This window comes from Lynx canadensis, chromosome D1, assembly GCF_007474595.2.
Source record: "Lynx canadensis isolate LIC74 chromosome D1, mLynCan4.pri.v2, whole genome shotgun sequence".
Classification (NCBI taxonomy): Eukaryota; Metazoa; Chordata; class Mammalia; order Carnivora; family Felidae; genus Lynx; species Lynx canadensis.
This window is the reverse complement of record NC_044312.2, coordinates 70,930,628-70,951,851: the sequence shown is the minus strand read 5'-3', so window position 1 is coordinate 70,951,851 and position 21,224 is coordinate 70,930,628.

Below are 21,224 nucleotides of genomic sequence, written 5' to 3'. Positions count from 1 at the left end.
AGGAACATTAACATCTGATCCCTTGTCATGGGACCCTCACCTGGCTCAGTGCAAATGCCAGCTGGAAGCAGAACAGGGCCCAAGGGCAGAGGCAGAATGGCACATGAGGAAGAGGACCAAAGGTCAGCCACAGAGTAGCTGTATCACAGGTGAGATCTAAGGGGAAACTGCTGAACTAAAAGCAGGAAGCAAACAGAAGTTCGGGAGCCAGAGGAATGCATGAGCACACATCAGGAAGGGGGTATGAAGATAGGAAGGGAATCGGGAGTGTTGTCTATGAATGAAGCTCGCTCTTGCTGGGGGCTCTCCCTGGAGAGCTGGGGGTGAGCAGGAAGGATTTAAGAAGTGCGTATTATCACATAGCCTATTAATTGAGGCTCGGTTTGATGACCCTGAGCCTTCCAGAAGAGGCTAAATGTGGTATTTCCCATTTTGAAAGCAAGGGAAGTATATAAAACATTTTAGAAAAGTAATTTAAAAACATTTAAAAAAAATAGTAAGAGGTCCTTTTATGCTAGAAAGGCTAACCTTCAGCTGCCAGGAAAATTCACGTATGTGTAATCCCACATTACCCCCATAAATCTAGGTAGCTGTGGCAGCAATTCAGAGAAGTAGAGGCATAGCTTTTTAAATTTGGATGTCTCCTTTCTCCCAGTTAGACTGACAGCTATTTTCCTTTCTCCGTCCTTTTTGAGTTGTAAGGTGTATTAACATTCTTGTAGAGCTTTGATCTAATTTAGAAATTTTGGAAACTTTCAAGGAAGGACTCCAATGGGCTGGCATAAACCATGTGTTTGTTTGCTATGTCCAGAAGGCTGTGACACTGTAATTGGTCCCCCTGCGTACCATCATTGAGGGGTAGGAGGGAGAAGGAGTGGAAGTGGGAGTGGGGGTGGGAGGACAGAGCCCTGAGGCCATATGGAGTAGCAAAGTAGTCCCCCAAAGTAAAGAGGCTACTGTTTTCAGAAAGAGGAGTGTGGGAAAGAATGCTCCGCAGATATCTACCACAATCTATCAAGTTTACACAGGTAATGAGTGAAATAGAGACCTGAACCTATGTTCGTCTACCTCTAAATTTTTTTTTTCTCCCACTGATGTGTCTCCTTTGCTAGGGGAAAACATTTTCAGTTGCTGCCAGACTCCTGGTATTCCACTGTGTCTGCCCTCTCTCTCCTACCCTGCTTTTACCCCCAGCCTGGAGTCTGCTTGGGTGGAAATGCAGCATATAATGGGCCCAGAGTTAATCATCTGCAGGTTTCCCCTGATAAGTCACAGTATGTTTGCTGCGCTCCTTCCAAGAGTCAACAGCAGCTGTGGGGATGTGCCTAGAGTGGCCTATGGCATTCAGAGCACTGGCCCAGATGGGAGGCAGTGTGCCGGGGAGCCTATCTGAACACCACCATCTGGAATGCCTCTGTTGCCCTGAAGGCACTTGTCTGCATCCCCAGTGGACACAGCTTAGAGATGCCAAAAATGGAGCCAAGTTCACTGGATGTGCAAATGGCCTGACGTCAGTGGAATTTGCTCATAATTTAGGCCTCATGTGTGATGCACTGTCTGAACTCAAAGATCTGTCAAAATAATCAGGGAGAAAGAGGAGGAAGGAAGAAGAAAAAGTGGAGGAAAAGGAGGAGGAAGAAGAGAAGTAAGAGGTGCAGGCAAAGGTAGATGAGAAGAAGAGGAGGAAATCAGGACATGGCTGGGAGCTGTGGCAGGACAGGTTCAGCTTTGGACTCCTGGGGCCAATGGTCCCTGTAAGTTTGTTGAAAGCAGCAGTGCCAAATAAAACATGGCCTTTTAAAGCACGGAATTACGTGAGAGCAGAGCTGTTAAAATCCATGTAGCAAAAATCCAGCTGGGCTTGGCCAGTGCCGCAAAGTACAAAATGATGATCAGTTGTTCTGCCAAGACCCAAGGTTCCTCAGACGTGGTGGCCTGAGCAGAGTTTTTAGGATATATGTCCAGATCGCCATTCTTTAAAACAAGGAACTTGCTATTAAGAAATAGACATCTGTTGTTTTTGCTTGCCCTGTGTCCAGAGGTGAATTTATTGGGAAGCTCACAAAGTTTAAGCTTCAGAGCCCTTCACTTGCATGGTCCCTATAAGTGCTGGGAGATTCTAGGAGTTACAGAGTGTTCTAGATGGGGCGAGGAAACTACGTGACAGGAAGCTTTTTTATAGATAAGCATTTCTGATAAATACCCTAAGTGGACCTCAAAAGAAAAGAACCCAAATCTCCCAGATTCCAGAATGATTAGATATTTATCCAGCTGTGCTCCAGGGACAAGGAAAGCATAGGGTCTCCCTGCTACTGCACCAGCTTAAATCTCTTCCCCGACTCTCCAAGATTCCAATAATTTGTTGTGGTTTATTTTCTCAGTCTAAATAAAATTCAATTTCAGATGTATTTTTTAATTTGTAATTTTATGCTAATTTTATTAAAGAGAGCCCAAAGTACAAAGCTTCAGGTTCCACAAAAATCCAAATCTGTCCCAATATGCCTCTACTGGTTTTCATCTGGTAACCACACCCTACTTTGCCTTTGTGGAAAGGCCCTTCTGCTCACTCAGGGGTAGGTCCATGGCCTAGGTCTCACCAAACAGAGAGACAGAGATTGGTTGAGGAATAAGCATGGGATACAATTTAGGCCAAGAGGAATTGGAGCTAGAATGCTTGCTGGATGTTTCCACCATGGTTGTTCCTTTGTGAGAACACAAGTCTGACATTGCCAACAGCCATTCTGCTTCTACTAGAAGAACCTGCCTGAGAATAAAATTAGATAAGAAAGAAGAGCTGGGAGATGAAAAGATCTTAGCCAAGTGCTAATCATGTGACTTTGTGCTCCTGAAACCAACTATACTGAAGCTGGTGTACAAGGGCTCTGGGCTTTCCAGATAGACCAGTCAGGAAAGCCTTTTTCGCTTAAGCTAGTTTGAGCTGGGTTTCAGTAATTTGCAACTGAAAGAGTCTTAACTAGTACGGGTTCCAACAGGTGAGAAAAGGATAACTATTATTATTTCTGTTCATAAGGTCGCACTTTGGTGTATTTGCCTCTTCTTCCCCCAGCTTTATTGAGATGTAACTCACACATAACACTGTATAACTTTAAGGTGTACAATTTGATGCTTTGATAAAATTCCTTTTGTATTTGCCTCTTAATAGTTGTAATAATAGGTAATGCTTATTGAATACTCTTATTAATGAAATAACCCATTGTAACTTTAAAGCAACCTTTTTATCATACCCATTTTACTAAAGAGGAAATCGAGGCACATGGAAGTCAAATAACTTGTCCAATTGGTATGCACTCTGGTTTTAGACCTTGGATTGCTAATCACTACACTGTGTTGCTTGAGCCTACTGATTCAGAGGTTACTAACATCATTTTAAGAACTCTCACACCATGACATCATTAGCTGTTGCTGGCCTATGGTTCAGATGCCCTGAACAAATGTTAGAGGTGGGCAATATGATACACTTTCCCCAGAATTGCCTAAGAGTGGCAGGTACCAAGAACATAATAAACTCTTAACCAATACATGTGTGCTGGCCAATAGGACCCAACATCATATCATTCTTTGGTTCAGGAAATTCCTAAATGGTCTCTCACACATATTTCCCTTTGTCCTCTTTCCCTTAATTCATCCCATAACTACATAGCTCCCTGGTATCAGTACTGACATTTCTAGTTGGTAGCTCATCTGTCCTCCTCAACCCTTCAGATGTATTGTCATTGATATTGATGGGGAATCCCAACATAATTCCATTTCCACAGTCTTCATGCTGAACGTGGGAAAATGGACTGAGGCCTCCCAGTCTGTCTTAAACCAATACCACTATGCCCCCAAAATGGATAACTCCATTTCCTACAATTCTGTCTTGTGCTATTCCGGACTTATTTCTAGGACTGGCTCTGTGTTCTTCTCTGCCTTTAGCTGCAGCCTGACAAGTTTACAAAGAGTAAAATCCTGGGTCTCACTGTCACCAAACCAAGTATCTCAGACTTGAATCCATGATCATCTAGTCCTTTCATTTTTCAGGAAACATTTATTGAGCACCTAGTAGGCACCAGGGATTCAGGGATGAATGTGATACAGTTCTTTCTGAAAGCTCTCAAACTATTGAAGAGAAGTTGGATGGGACAGAGGTCAACAGTTCCCATGAACAGAGTGACTTGAAATCACAGTACAGGGAGGTGCCAACTCATGGAAAGGATTAAAGGGGCTTGTTGATGAAGAATTGCAGATGAAATGGCAGGGAAACTGGTCTTGAAGTGTTGGTAGGAATTAGCAGGCAGAGAAGAGAGAAGAGGATTCCAATCAGATGGAACAGCATGTTCAAGGCTAGAAAAGCAATAAAGGACATGCCTTGTTGGGAAATAGCAAGAATTTTGGTGTGGCAGGAGGAGACAGTCTTTCAGAGGCAGCAGTGAGAGAGGAGTCTAAAAAAGTAGATAGAGGCCAACTTTTGACAAGTCCTAGTGTGCAGTATTAAGGAATGTGGAATTCATTCAGTATTCATAAGGAGCCTCTGAAAGATCTCAAGCAGAGAGTGACATGATTGCATTTGTATTCCAGACGGACTGCAAGGACAACAGCATCACGTCCTTGCAGTAATTAAGCCCTTTTTTCCAGCCCTGCTCTTCGGATTTGAGGTTCTTTGGACTGACCCAACTCTCAGCCTCCATGATCACTACTGTTTTTAGATGTTTTTCTTTCCTTCCCCAACGCATAATTAGCATACCCTAAGGATCCCCCTTTCCCATCAGCCTGGGTTATAATATTCCCTCAGAGAAGTACTTCTCAACCATGTGTGGTTGTGTGCACTATGGGAAGGGTCTATCATTTTCATTTGGAGGACGTTTTCAAAATACGCATGCTTTTGCCATATCTTCCTCTCTTTTCCTGAAATTGTGATAGGCCTAAGTCTTGGGAAGATGGGCTGGGTTGGGTGGAGAGACCAGCACTGTGGAAGTTTATTCTTTTAAAGAATAGAGATCTGGCCATGGGAAGTCTAATCAAGATAATTGTCCCTCTAAATTCCATGGTTGTTATTAAAATACTTCAAAATCTGCATTGATATGCTCGCTTCGGAAGCATGTATACACAATCTGCATTGATGTTTGAATAATATCAATGTAGTTGGTTGAATGGTGGCCTCCAAAAAGATATGTCCATGTTCTAATACCCAGCTCCTTTGAATGTTACCTTATTTGGAAAAAAAGCTCTTTGCAGCTGTGATTAAGTTATGGATATTGAGATAAGATCACCTTGGATTATCCTGGTGGACCATAAATCCAATGATGAGGGTCCTCATAAGAGACAGAAGAGAAGATGAGGACAACGAGGAAAGACTGTGTGAAGTCGGAGGAGGAGACTGGAGTTTTGCATCCAATAAGGCAAGGAATGTCTGGAGCCACCAGAGGTTGGAAGAGGCAAGGAAGGATTCTCGTCTAGAGCTTTCAGAAGGAGTATGGGCCTGCTGACAACCTGATTTCAGACTTCTGGCCTCCAGAATGATGAGAAAACAAATCTATTGTTTTCAGCCAACAGGTTTGTGGTAATTTGTTATGGCATCTTTAGAAAATGCACACACTCTCTGTTTAATAGGTTATGCTCAATAGTCACTTTTCAGAGAGAAGACAATTTTCTTTTTTTCTTTTTATTTCTTTTTTTTTATTTTAGAGAGAGATGTGTGAGCAGGGGGGAGGGGCAGAGGGAGAGAGAAAGAATCCCAAGCAGGCTCCACACTCAGCACACGGAGCCTGATGTGGGGCTCAATCCCACCATCCTGGGATCATGACCTGAGCCGAAATCAAGAGTCAGACTCTCAACTGACTAAGCAACCTAGACACCCCAGAGAGAAGACAATTTTCAAAAGTGTCCTGTATAATGGTGTAATGTAAATAAATTTGGGCAAGGTAACTTAATCCCTTTGAGCCAGTTCTCTCACCTACAAACATGGAAATAATAGCCCTATCCTCCAGAGTGTTTAGACTATTAAACCATATAAAATAAAACTACCTAGCAGACAACTAGCAAAAAAGGCAGGTGTTCAAAGATGTATCCATTTAAGAGTAGGACCCATCACATACAGCACAGACAGACACTCTGGTGAAACCAGGCCTCCCAGGTGAGAGCAGGGCTGGTTAATGTGCAAAGTCAGGACCTATATCAGAATCTCTTTTGAATGTAACCACTTGACACCCATCTGGCGTCAGCTCCTGTTCTCACCAACTAACCACTGCCCTATCCCCCAAGCTTCTCTACTTCCTGTTTACGTAGATAGCTGCTTCCTGGCCACGGGAACTGAACCGTTTCAGCCAGACTGCTTTTCCCCTGGACCTATGCCAAGAATACTTTCTTTGCTCAACTCTAATTCTGCTTTCTTCTCGTCTTAGAAGCCATCACATTGCCAAGGAGCAAATCGTTGCCCCAAGACTCCACAGTTACACAGTTGGTTCTCTTCCTGGCTATTGGATTGAATCAGATGGACATGAGAAAAAAAAAAAAAATCAACTATTATACAGGCATCAAGAAATCTGCCCATCCCTGCTTGCTGCAGCCCCTCAGGCATAACCCTGACCTGTTTGTGCGAAGATGTCCTGACAAAGGCTAGTGGGACAGCAGTTGGTTGAATTCCACTAGAATGCCAGGTTGGGAGGTAGTTGAAATGATTTGATTTGTGGTTCTCAATATGAGGCCAATGTCTAGATAATCCGAAAGTATCTTTCAAAATAAATAAACAAGCAAACATTTGGAACTGGAGGGTAGACATGGGTAGTTTGAAAAAAAAATCCCCAGATGATAATGCTTTTCCCCACAACTCCAGGCTTATCATCCTTAACACTGTAGATAAGAATGGAAATTCTGGAGCCTGACTGGATTCCAATTCTGGCTTTGACATCTATGAGTTGTGTGACATTACATGTGTTACTTAATCTCTCTGTGCTTCCGTTTCCTCATCTGTATAACAGTGGTAATAATACCTCCCTTCATCACAGAATTGTGAGGAATGAATGAGTTAACATGTGAAAAGCACTTAGACTATGTAACTGCTATTATTGTTACTTTGATTGGATTTATTGACCTGCTGGAGGAAGAGGAAGTTGGTCAGAGGCTGGGATGCCTGAAATAGTGATTTGAAGGTGATACAGGTAGAGGTGATGGCAGAGTTCACTGTATGACAGTGGAAGTGGCTAGTGGAAGCTGAAATGGAAGAAAGATCATCATCGGAAGGAGGAAGTATGGAGTAACAGAGAAGCGCATGCTCTCTGGGACCTGAGTGCCTGAGTTGAGTCCTGCCTTCATTACCTAATGGTGACACGACCATGAGCAGATTACTTAATTGCTTCCTCATTTGTAAAATGGAGAGAATTACAAGAGTGACCTATCTTACAAGGCTGTCATGGAATCAAATGAATTAATACACGACATGCTGATTACTTAGACTAGTGACTGGTCTAAGTGTTAGCTTAGTGTTAGCAAGTGTTAGTTCTTATTCTTACCACTTTTTTAGTTTACTTATTTTTTTTTCAGTAATCTCTACACCTAGTGTGAGGCTCAAACTCATAACTCCGAGATCAAGAGTTGCATGCTCTTCCAACTGAACCAGTCAGGTGCCCCATTATTCTTACCTTTTTCTTTTTCTTTTTTTTTTTTTTTTTTAGATGAGAAGGTCAAGGAACTGAGAGGCCAACTGTTAGCTGGATGTTGGCATTATCCAAGGTGACAGCAAGGTCTGAGGTAAACAGGAACACTGTGAGCCCAGTGTAAAAGTCTTCAGTGAATGAGATGACCAGGAGGCTGATAGCAAAGCAGTGAGAAGGAGAAGAGTAATAATAACCAAATGGCATTGGCTGCTGGTGTGTGGGTCTTTCACAAGAATGTAGAAGCATGTGCTGGGAGCAAAGAGGACCCCACCACCATATCTTGGCCCTGAATGGAGGAAACAAAATAAAGCCAAGAGTTAGAGGGAACAGTCAGAGAAGGTTCTGAGGGTCCAGAGGGTTCTCTGTTAAGGGAGTGATGGTCCTGATGGCGTGGTAAGAGTATGGAAGTTGGAGGAAGGATTAGGGTAAAGCTACCTTTGCTAAACATCACAGTAAGTGCTATGGACAATAAATGGTATAGATCAGCACTATTGACTAGAACCTTAGGCAGTGATGGAAATGTTCTATATCTGCACTGACCCATATGGTAGGCACAAGCTGCATGTGGCTATTGAGCGCTTGAGATGAGGCCAGTGCTATCAGTGATCCTAAATAATAACTGAGGAATTTTTCCCTCAATTAAGATGTAGAACACCAGGCCCCACTTTCATCTACTTAATTGGAATATTTGGGGCTTGATCAGAGGTCCCCAGGTGACAAATATCCAACCAGATTTAGGAATTGCTGCATAATCTAAGGAGATTGGAGGTAAAGGGTATCCATTTGGGCATAAATATAGAAAGGGCTATCATATAAGGTCTGATTTGGGAGGGTTTCAGCTTTTTAATTTATTCTGAGTGGCATGGATCACATTGATAGTCTTGTTTTCATCACGTTTGGCTTTGTTGATATGATAACATTTAAAACTAAAAGAATGTAAGAGTACAGAAAATTGTATTACGTTAAAGGTTAGTACTAGTGCTCCTAATAGGGGAGAATTAACTGCTTGAGATGAAATATTTGGATAACTGCTTAAATCTTGGTAAAACTTGGGTTGAATGGGGGCAAGCAAACCAAATGCAGATCTAGCAAACCAAATGCAGAAGGCTGGAGGCAGAGAGGATTAGGAAAGTAGGAACCTCTAAAAATTCCCATACAGTAGGTGGAGGGGCAGGGGGCTTGTGTTACTCCATGTTATGGAACCAGGTAGTTGAGGCATCTTATCCAGCTTGCACTGGTCAGGGAAGCTTCAGCCTTCATCAGTGTAACAGCAGGAAAGAAAGCAAAACATAAAATGGTCTGTGGGTCCTGCTACTAGAACCACCTGACTCTTAGGCTGGCCACATAAGCCACTGTGCACTCATGGGCCTCTCTGCTAGTTTATCTGGTCTCTGGAGCTGGTCAGAGTGGCCTGGTCATCTCTGGCCTCAGCTCTTATCACTCTCTTGAGGCCTGTCACAAGAAACTCTGTAGATAAGTACTGTAGGTCCTAGAGTCTAGGGGGTTAGGGAAGAGAGACAGCAGTGTAGGCCTGGGTGATTAGGTATCCGATTTGCCCTTGAGAGAGGCCAAATTAAGCCAGGCGGAGCCACAGGCAAAAGTGAGGTCCCAGAGGTAGGGACAGCTTCAGGGAGCAGGGGTCCAGAGTTCCCGAGGGCCTCTGGGATATAATTGAGACATAGAAAAAGAACAAATGTATTCCAAGAATATATGTCAGCAGTTGAGTCTTAGCAACCAAATCTGCATTAAGTCCAAGGAACAAGGTCAAAAATGGGAGAAGCCCAATGTCAGAAGCAAGTAAATGCAGAAACTGAGCAGAAGACAGGGTCAAGGCAGGAATGAGTGAAAGGTACAGGATTTCTGGCCACAGTGTTGGTTACCTGGGGCTCCCTTTCTTCAGTGGGACGTAGAGGTTGGGGGGAAAATGTATGCCCTGCACATTAAAACATACCTTTTTGTATGTGTGTTCAATATACATAAAATTTACTATTTCAACTATTTTTAAGTGGGCAGTTCAGCGATATTAAGTACATTCACGTTTGGAGTGCAACATCACCAGTGTCTATCTCCAGAACTAAAGCTCAGGATCCACTCAACAACTCCCCATTCCGCCCCCCTCTCTAGGCCCTGGTCACCACTGTTCTACTTTCTGTTTCCATGAATTTGACTATTCTGTGTACCTCATATAAGTGGAATCATACAGTAATTTGTCCATTTATATCTGGTTTATGAAACATACCTTATAATATTCCCTCAAATTCCTAAGGAGCCTGTTGTCAGATGAGCCCTAAATTGTGCCTCTAATTAGGTCTTCAGATAAACCAACCATCTGCCCCTTATCCACCACTGGTTGTGATTCTCCCCTTGATGGAGATGTGTGTAGTCAAGGGGAAGAGGGTCCATTTCTCCCTTTCCGTTACTTCTGCTGATGTTGCCAATTTGCCTCCTCTGTCGCCCAACCTTGATCACCATATCAGTGTTAGCTCTATTTAATCATACCATGGCCCTCTCTAACCCTAAAATGGAATGAAATTGCTCCTCTAAAAAGTGAAAGCATTTCCAACAAATCTTAGATTATCTGGCATCTAAACAAGTACATTTGGGCTCATATAACCATGAAGCTGTTTTCATGAACTAAGGTTTGATTTGGTCTGGGACTCACTTGGTGACACCACCTAACTCAGCCTCCCTCACCTATCTTATTTGGGCCCATAGCAAGATGGATATGCACTTCAACTGCCCAGCTCCACCCCACTCTCACCTAAAGATAGTCCTCTTGGGCTCTTGGCTGGCTCACTCAGTGGAGCATGGGACTCTTGATCTTGAGGTTGTAAGTTCTAGGCCCACGTTGGGTGTAGAGATTACTTTAAAAAAAATCTTAAATAAATACAAAAAAAAAAAAAAAAGATAGTCCTCTGATTTTCCACCATCAGGCATCTGCCCTCCTCCTAGGTTTATGGCCTAATTCATCATGCCCTCTCTGTTCAAGGGTGTCAACCATATCCTTAGGGTCCCAGTCATTAGTTCCCATGGTTCTCTATACCATTTCTCCCAGAAGGCCTAAAAGTCTTCATGCAAATCAGACCCCTGGTGGATGCTGTGACATCCCAGAACTCACAAGATGATACTCAATTGAGTCTCACCATGACCCTTGTGGCTTGTGAATTTTATTTTTGAAAGAGATGATGGAGGGGCAAGTTGAAGACTGTAGTCTCATGACCAGACACTGTCAGGGGCTTTTCTTTAAAGGCTCTTGCCAACCAGAGAAGTTTAGAGACTATCGCCCTCATGGTCTGAGAGTAAACAATGAGGAGAGCTTCTCATTTGGGCTTTGGCAAAAACTGTGATTCAGACTCTAATTCCTTCATCTACTAGTTGGGTGACCTTGGCAAATGATTTCATTTGGTTAAGCCACAGTTTTCTCATTTGCAAAACTGGAATAATATAGCACCTAGTACATAGTGTATCATTTTGTATTAATATTGGCTGTGAGAAACAGAAATACAATATAAGTGATTTAAACAATATTTGATTTCTCCTTCGAATCAAAGTCCTGAGTTAGAAAATACAGAGTTTCTTTACAATCTCCTCAGGGACCCAGGTTCAGCTCATTGCTCTTCATTCCCCAGTGTGGGCCCCGCCCTCACGGTCCAAGATGGTAACTAGAGAGACAACCATCGCCTCTGTGTTCCAGGAAGCAGGATGGGGGAAAGCATGAAGAAGAGACAAAAGGCATGTACCATTTATCTTTTGAGGAAACTTGCTAGAAGCTGCCATATAACACTTTTGCTTGTATTTCATTGACAAGAGCTTAGTCACACGGTCACACCTAGCTGTAAGGGAGGCTGGGACATTCCAGGTAGGCTTGGGCACAGCTAAAACTTGGGAACCCTATTACTATGGGAGAGGGGCAAGGTGGATTTGGGAGGACAGTTTGAAGCTCTGTTAAAGATTCAAGTGCTTGTAAAGATTCAAGAGCTTCATCAATTAATGTTGACTATTTTTAATATTCTTCATTGAGGGATTACCAAGAAGTAACTCAGGGAAGCAAGGGTAAGAGTATACCCTGAATGAAGAGAAAATGTAGCTTTCATTTTATCTTTTGTCTTTTTTTTTTAAGTTTTTATTTAAATTCCAGTTAGTTAACACACAGTGTAATATTACTTCAGGTGTACAATATAGTGATTCAGTCACTTTCAGTGACTACATCACCTGGTGCTGGTCACCACAAGCATACTCCTTACATCACCTATTTCACCCATCCCCTCTCCTACCTCCCCTCTGGTGACCATAAGTTTGTTCTCTATAGTTAAGAGTCTGGTTTGTCTCTCTTTCTCTCTCTCTTTTTTCCCCTTTGCTCATTTGTTTTGTTTCTTATATTCCACATATGATTGTCTTCTTTAAGATAGTGACTCACCCAGACATGGTAGCCTAGGAGGTGCTGACTTAAAATTTTCAAAGTTGTTATCTCCTTTACAGATTTAAATAAGTGATACTCTAATGGGACTGTACTTGCTTTGAGAGTCTTATATTGACTCACTACAAGCCAATCAGTGGTATGGCAAGGCAGACTCTCAGAAGGGACCATATCAATATCCAAACTGCATATAGTCCCTAAAAGGGACAATTTTCAAAATATCTGTGTACCTCCTCATACCCCATTCACCATCACCGTCAGGGTTTCCTTTTCTGTAGAATCTTCCACTGTCTAGGGCCTGATCAGCACTCTCTCTAACATGAATCTGACTTCCCTTCTGCCCTCAGCTTATATTCTGTGTGTGGTGCAGCAAAGTGCCTGGAGAATCTTGCTTCTTCTCTACCTTAATAATTCTTGCATCAGTCACTAACTTGAGGTGATCTCATTCATTCTAGACAGCAAAGCCCCTGATCACATTCAGAGAATAACCAAGGCATTGGAAGAACTGGTTAATTAATTGGGGACAATTAGGACGGATTTCCACAGTCCCAGAGATACGGTGGCCATATTCTAGTCTAATGGCCTTCAAGAGACTATTGTAGCAGAACTGCACCCCATCTTTTTTTCTGTTGAAATATTACATTGCATCCCAATATGTGGAACGAATAATAGCAGAGCTGGCCTCATTGAAGGTGGGAATGAGCCCACTGCCCAGCCCACTGGGCTTGCCTCTTACCTAGCACCTTCACCCCCCATGTGAGGAGTCCCTGGGTACCTCAATAAAACTCTAGGGCTCACTCCAGTAATATCAGTTTCGACATTCCCATCCCTCGCTTTAAGGGCTGGTCAGGTAAAGGGGAAAGAAAAAGGTTTTAGAAACAGTCCAGGAGTGAAAGGTTGAGATCTTACTAGCTGTGTGATTTGTGGGTCACAATTTTCCCAATTTTTTTTTTAATGTTTATTAATTTCTTTTGAGAGAGAGTGCAGGCATACGTGAGCAGAGAGGGGCAGAGAAAGAAGGAGAAAGAGAATCCCAAGCAGGCTTGCTGCCATCAGTGCACAGCATGACATGGGGCTTGATCCCATGACTGTGAGATCATGACCTGAACTGATATCAAGAGTCACATGCTTAACCGACTGAGCCTCCCAGGCCCCCCACAATTTTCCCATTTGTGAAAGGGCAATTATAAAAGTTGTTTTCCTGCATTGTAAGGAGAATTAAAGTAAGTTTAAGAATATATAGTTTCCAACACCAAAGCAGGTTCTCAATAAACGTTTTCTTCCCCTTAGGGTAAGATGACATCTAACACATCTTTTTTTTTTTTTTTTAAAGTTTTTATTTTGATTCCAGTTAGTTAACATACAGTGTTATATTAGTTTCAGGTGTACAGTATAGTAATTCAACACTTCCATACATGACTCTGTAGACATCTAGCATGTCTTAACAGATGTTTAAGATCTTTTTCCCACTGCACTGACCACTGTGTGTGTAGATGAGTGTGCCTTCGTGCATGTGTCTGAGAAGGTATGAGCATGCCTTTATGTACATATCTTAAAAAGTACAGGCGCCTGCGGGTAGTTTTAGGCACTGGTAGCTAATGATTATTGTAGTTTGTATAAACTGTCCTCGGGCATTAATTGAGTTAAGGAAAGTACTATCAGATAAGGCTGTGACATAAAATGGACAGATAAGCTTCTTATGTTTGAAAATATTCATCAAAGAAAAAGTGGATCTATTAGCCAGCTATCACAATAAAAAATCTGAATATTGTTGAAGAAATAAAGAAAAGTTTCCCCTGCCCACCAGTTTGGGCAGGGAAACCAGAGTACTCGCAGGCTCAGTATACAACACCTTAGGTCACTTGATCCTCAATATAAAGGTCAAGTGAAGGGAAGGGAGCCAGTGAGGCCAGAGACCAGCTCCTCCAGCATGGGATTCAAGGACACCATTCACCAAGCGGATGGCTCAGGCCTGGTATCCGAGGGAGTTTACTAAATTCTAAATCCTGGTTTAGAAGCAGAGAGCAGGGCATAACAGATAATAGTTGTTGAAGGTGGAACAAGGGCGCCCAAAGATATGCACATCCTATCTCTAGAGCCTATGAATATGTTACCTTACATGGCAAGGGAGATTGTGGAACGATGGCAAGAGTTACAAATGAAATTAAGGTTACTAATCAGCTGACTTAAAAAAATTTTTTTTAATGTTTATTTTTGAGAGAGAGACAGACAGACAAAGTGCGAGAGGGGAAGGCGCAGAGAGAGAGAGGGAGACACGGAATCTAAAACAGGCTCCAGGCTCTGAGCTGTTAGCACAGAGCCCGACAATGGGGCTCGAGCTCAGGAACGGTGAGATCATGACCTGAACCGAAATCCGACGCCCAACTGACTGAGCCACCCAGGTGCCCTTCAGCTGACTTTAAAATAAGGAGATTATCTTGGATTATTCAGGTGTGCCCTTTGTAATCATAAGAGTCCTTAAATATGGAAGAAGGAAGCAGAAAAGTCACAAGGAAATGTGATAAGCCGGTGGAGGTGACTCGATGCCTGCCATTGCTGGCTTTGAAAATGGAAGGGGACCATGAGCCAAGAAATGTAGATGGCCTCCAGACGCTGGAAAAGTAAGGAAACAGATTGTCCCCTCTAGGGCTTCTAGAAAGCAACACTTGATTTTACCTACCAAAACCTTTATTTTATTTTATTTTATTTTATTTTATTTTATTTTATTTTATTTTATTTTATTTTTTTATTAAAAAATTTTTTAAATGTTTTATTTATTCTTGAGAGCGAGAGAGACAGAGTACAAGTGGGGGAGGGGCAGAGAGAGAGAGGGACACAGAATCCAAAGCACGCTCCAGACTCTGAGCTGTCAGCCCAGAGCATGATGTGGGGTGGGGCTCAAACTCGTGAACTACGAGATCATGACCTGAGCCAAAGTCAGACGCTTAACGGACTGAGCCACCCAGGCATCCCCCAGTACCTTGATTTTAGCCCAGTGAGGCTGATTTTGCCCTTCTGATCTCTAGAACTATAAGATCATTTTTTAAAAATAAAGTTTATTTATTTATTTATTTTGAGAGAGAGAGAGACAGACAGTGAAGTGGGGGAAGGGCAGAGAAGGAGAGAGAATCCTAAGCTGCCAGCACAGAGCCCAATGTGGAGCTTGAACTCACAAAACCATGAGATCATGACCTGAGTCAAAACCAAGAGTCAGATGCTTAACCAGCTGAGCCACGCAGGCACCCCTCCAGAACTATAAGATGATATATTTGTGTTGTTGAAGCAACCAAGGTCTTGATCATTTGTAACAGCAGCATTAAAACTAACACAATGGGTGATGGGCAAAACCTGGGGGCCAGGGGGAGTATGCATCAGTGAGCCCAGCTGTGGCAAAGTAAATGTCACAGAGACTGGGGAGGTAAAGCCAAATGTGTCAGGGCTTACAGTAGCTTAATAGCCAGCTCTTTGGCTAATTGTTTCATTTCTTGGTTAAACTGGTGATGGCCACCCCTTACTATCCAAGCCTGTAGAGAAAGGGTAGCAGGCAGTGTGGGCAAACTTGCCCAAAGTAAGACTTTTCTGTTTTTCCTAGTCAGTCACACTATGATCCTGAGAACTAATGGTCGCTAGAGTCCCCATTATAGTCACTGCTGGGGAATTCTGTGGGCTTCCTGACACTTAAACTATCAGAATTGCTTCTCAGACAGACTGTCTGAGTGTCTGTCTTCCTCTTATGAATTCTCAGAAACTCAAAACTCAAGTCTATTTTGCTTCCATCCTCAGAGCTGAGAAAAAAAGGAAATACCTCACCACGTGTAAGTAAATAACACAAGATGATCATGTTAGTAATGATAACGATACCATTTGAGTTTCCTAAGAACACTTTACGAAACTTTGTAAACCTCATTTCTTTTAGTCATTATGATCCCATAAAGTACGTACTATTATTATCTTCAACTTACAGATGAAAGAACTAAAATCCAGAGTGATTAAGGAACCTGCCCCACAGTACAGAGCTAGCCAAGTGGTAACCCAGCTCAATCTTACTCCAAAGCCCATGTGTTGTATCCCATGGCTGTAAGTACCACACTACTTCCCCAGAATTAGCTGCAGATTGGAAAGCTCCAGTTTTCTCTAGCTCTCCCAATACCAGGGCAGAGGTTTTGACTGAACATTACTTGTTGTGACTAAAATAACAAACATGGTCCAGAAACCTAACAACATTTTTTCAGTCCTAACCACCATGCTATATTGGTGCTCTACATGCCATTCTCTTTTTAGGCTCTCCCAGCCACATATATCCATCTCTTCATGGCCTGACTTCCCATCACCTCTTCCTTATTTCTTATCAAACCCCACTTGTCATGACTAATGGAGGAAAGAAGGGGAAAGGAAATAGGGCAGAGGAAGAGAGGGACTGGGCTATGCTGATGCAGTGGTAAACGTCCTGAGTCCTTTGTGAGAAAGGGCAGAACTGGTGCCCAGCAGCTCTAGAAACTGAAAGCTGGGGTCCTTTAGTTCAGGGCCAAAACTAGCTACCAGCTCATGCTTCCTTTTCCCTGTATGCCTATAGCCTAGTCCTGCTGGGGATTCTGAGATCCATCTTACCAGAAGTAAAGAGGTAAGCCATAGGAGAAAACATGAAGAGAAGTGAAAAAAAAAAAGAGGCAGAGAGATTCAACAGAATGTAGCTCCAAGTCAGTTTCATTTACAATTTCTTGATGGCTTGCCCTGAAAATCCCACCCCCTGCTGTGCCTGCCCTGCTTTGTGCCCTTAAGGATTCCATACTGTCACTGGCCTACATCAGAACTCTTTCTCCCTGGGGAAGATAGGTGTCAGTCTAGGTCCCCAAGCCTTCATCCAACAAATATCACTGAGCACCAACTCTATGCTAGACAGTGCTCCAGTCACAGATGATTCAGAGATGACCAAGGAAGATGTTCCCATCCAGATGAATCTTTCAGGATCAAAGTCTTATGTAAAGGAACCCAGAAAGCCTTTGCGAAGGCAATTAACTGGACTCGCAGAGAAACCAGAAGGTCTAGGCTTTGAAACAGACTGACACATTTGTTTTACCTCTAAAGTTCCTTAAGTCTGGCAACTCAGACCCTCCAAGTGCGTGCTTAATCTTCAAGGGTGCAGGTTGTCATGCAGGGAACATAAAAGTTTCACATTGGATGCCAATTCTGATCAACTGGTAGTGGTTGCCTGGAATCCTATCTTGAGAAGGACTGTGAAACCCCATCAGGGCTGAAGCAGGAAAAGGGCTGTGGTAGATGAGCAAAACCTGCCACATATACTTAAGAGATAAGTGGTGACTAACTGCTACACATTACTCTCCCAGCCCTAACATAGATTCCACTACGTTTTCCACAGTTGTTTCCTACCTGCTCATTTCCCAACTAGGCAACAAGTTCTAGAGAAGGTGGCATTGCACAGTGGAAGGAGCACTGGAAGCTGTGCATAGAAGTCTTTCTTTCTCTTCTGAAGCATGGCATGGTGGAATGGAATGAGCACAAGGTGTCCAGAATCAGAGAGAGGAGGCTTTGGAGCTAGGCATCCACTGTTCTACAGACTGTCCGATCCTGCACGTGTGACAGTGGATTCTTGTTTTTCATAGTAGTTACGCTCTGTGAAGTCTCTACAAACACTGAATTAGCAAATACTGAACTATTAATACTCCTAGGGGAAATACAGGGGTAGATTCCTGTGGGCCTCCAGTCATGACATTTTCATCAGCCAATCAATGTATAGCTTTCGTGCTATGTAAGTTTCTGTTTAAAGACAGAACATTTAATGTATATTATTGACTCACCTCACAGCCAACAGCACTATAACTCTTGCCTAAACAAAGCTTATCTGACACATATTTTCAGCGTAAGGCACGTCACGGCCTTCGTGGGCTTAGGAACGCCAGACAGCACTTCAACATTACAACTGAGGCCATTTTAAACAGTGAAGTCATCAACAAACAGCACAAAACGTGAAAAATGTAGCACTAAATACACTTGCAAAACGGAAACTTGTTTACAGTGTGAGAGCTGAAACAGAAAGGTTTCAGAGTGTTGCTTTTTTTAGGTTAGCTGGGAACATGCACGCTGAACAATTCAATTTTTTCACCACGCTGCACATGTCTGTAAATACTGCGAAAGCACTGGGGGTATTGATTTAGGCTTACAAATAAATTTTAGTGAGTAGGCAAATTTGCAAATACAGATTAAGTGAATAATGAAGATGGACCGTACTTACCCTCTTTGAGCCTCCCTGTGAGCCATAATGCTACCTCCCTGACCCTACAGATTAAATGAGAGAAGGTATGTAAAATGCTTCACATGGTTCCAGCTAGTTTTTTTTTTCAACTTTTCATTTATTTTTTTTGAGAGATAGAGATAGAGAGAGAGAGGGAGAGAGAGAGAGAGAGGAGGGAAGGGGCAGAGAAAGAGGGAGAGAGACAGAATCTCATGCAGGCTCCACACTGTCAGCACAGAGCCTGATGTGGGACTCGAACTCACAAACTGTGAGATCATGACCTGAGCTGACATCGAGTCAGACGCTTAACCGACTGAGCCACCCAAGCACCCCTCCAGCTAGTTCTTTATCACATATATTTGCATCTTCACGTTTTATACCTTGTCTGCCATGCTCAATCCAGACGGATAAGTAGGCACCAAGAAATTTCCAGCCAAACGTACCATTTTTATCCCTGGAGCATTAACCAAAAACGACTCCCACTAATGCAAGCAGGAAGGAGGTATTTCAAACTTTTACAAAGGACACGCTCTGGGGGCTCTAACGTGCAGCGGTCAGCACAGCCAGGACACCCCAGGATGGGACTGAAACAGGTAGGTGAGATGCAGTGCTGTGTCTTGTGGCCGTACCATCTGCCATCCCTGCTTCTCTCTGAGCACCTGCTACACTTTCTGCTTCTCTTGGTAGACAGCTTTCCGCTCCTCTCTCTGGCTTCCTTGTACCCTCAGAATTTTGGCTCAAATGTAGTTCTGGCTCTTACAGAGCTGATTCCAGCCTGACTTTACATGGCTGGGGCACACCTGTACTCTTTGCCTGTCTAGTACTATTCCCCCACCTCCGGTAACACAGGAGGTGACTGTATCTCTGGCTTCAGGGTTGGCCCGTGACCCAGGCCATTGACTTTCTCCTGAGAATTTGATACTCTCTTAGTTATGGTCTATCACTTCCTTTGTCACTTTGTATATCTTTTTTGCTACCTCCTAAGGCTTTTGTTTGCTCAGAGCTCTTGTGTATTCATTGCTTCTGCTTACTCATGAAATCTGAATACTGCCTTCTCTCTGTGTCTTTCAGCTTCTGCTTTCACTGATCATCTTTTCTTATTTCTCCAGTTCTGATTCCTGAAAGAGAAAATCATTGGCACAGTTAATTGCCACCTTCTTGAGTGAAACTTCCATGCCAGGATACTCTATAGGCTCATGTCCAGCCTATGGATCAGCTGCTCCTAGGTAAGTGCCTCCCATTGTCCAATAAGCCGCAAGCAGGGTTGTAGAGGTGGGAGGGGGGCAGGTATGGAATGTGGTCACCTATGTTTATGGATTGATATCAAGGTGGTTATCCAGATGCCTGTGGTTTTTTTTTTTAAAATATAATTTATTATCAAGTTGGCTAACATACAGGATATACAGTGTGCTCTTGGTTTTGGGGGCATATTCCCGTGATTCATTGCTTACATACAATACCCAGTGCTCATCCCAACAAGCGCTCTCCTCAATGCCCATCACCTATTTCCTCTCTCCCCCGCCACCCCCATCAACCCTAGTTTGTTCTCTGTATTTAAGAGCCTCTCGTTGTTTGCCTCCCTCCCTCTCTGTAACTTTTTTTCTCCTCCCTTTCCCCATGGTCTTCTGTTAAGTTTCTCAAGTTCCACATATGAGTGAAAACATATAATATCTGTCTTTCTCTGACTGACTTACTTCACTTAGCATAATAGCCTCTGGTTCCATCCACATTGCTGCAAATGGCATGATCTCCTTCTTTCTCATTGTCAAGTAGTATTCCATTGTATACATAAACCACATCTTTATCCATTCATCAGTTGATGGATATTTAGGCTCTTTCCATGTTTGGCTATTGTTGAAAGCACTGCTATAAACGTTGGGGTGCATGTGCCCCTATGAATCAGCACTCCTGTATCCTTTGGATAAATTCCTAGTAGTGCTATCACTGGGTCGTAGGGTAGTTCTATTTTTAAGTTTTTGAGGAACTGCCACACTGTTTTCCAGAGCGGCTGCACCAGTTTGCATTCCCACCAACAGGACAATAGGGTTCCCATTTCTCCACATCCTCTCCAGCATCTGTTGTTTCCTGAGTTGTTAATTTTAGCCACCCTGACTGGTGCGAGGTGGTATCTCAGTGTGGTTTTGATTTGTATTTCCCTGATGATGAGTGATGTTGAGCATCTTTTCATGTGCCTGTTAGCCATCTGATGTCTTCTTTGGAAAAGTGTCTATTCATGTCTTCTACCCATTTCTTCACTGGATTATTTGTTTTTGGGTGTTGAGTTCGGTAAGTTCTTTATAGATTTTGGATGCCAACCCTTTATCTGATATGCCCTTTATTGATATGTCCTTTGCAAATATATTTCCCATTCTGTCAGTTGCCTTTTAGTTTTGTTGATTGTTTCCTTTGTAGTGCAGAAGTTTTTGTCTTGATGAGGTCCCAATAGTTCATTTTTGCTTTTATTTCCCTTGCCTTTGGAGACATGTCAAGCAAGAAATTGCTGCAACAGCTGTCTATGTTTTTTGAACACCCCGAGTCCAATCTATGAAGAACACCTATTAACTCTACTCTGGAGATGTATTTAGAATGTAATCACTTCTCACCATGCCTGCTGCTGCTACCTGTTCCAAGCCACACTGCCTCTCACCTGCCATGAGGTCACCTGCTTCTCTGTACTCTATTCCTCACATAGCACCCAGAGTGATTCCTTGAACACCCAAACCAGGTCATGTCATTCCTTTGCTTCACATATTGCAATGTGAATTTCACTCAGAGCAAGACCTAAATACCTGGCCCCCATTATAATCTGACTTCATTTTTACCACTTTCTGTCTTGCTCACTCTGCTCCAGCCACACTGTCTGCCTTGCTTTTCCTCAGATCATCCAGGCATGCTCCCATCACAG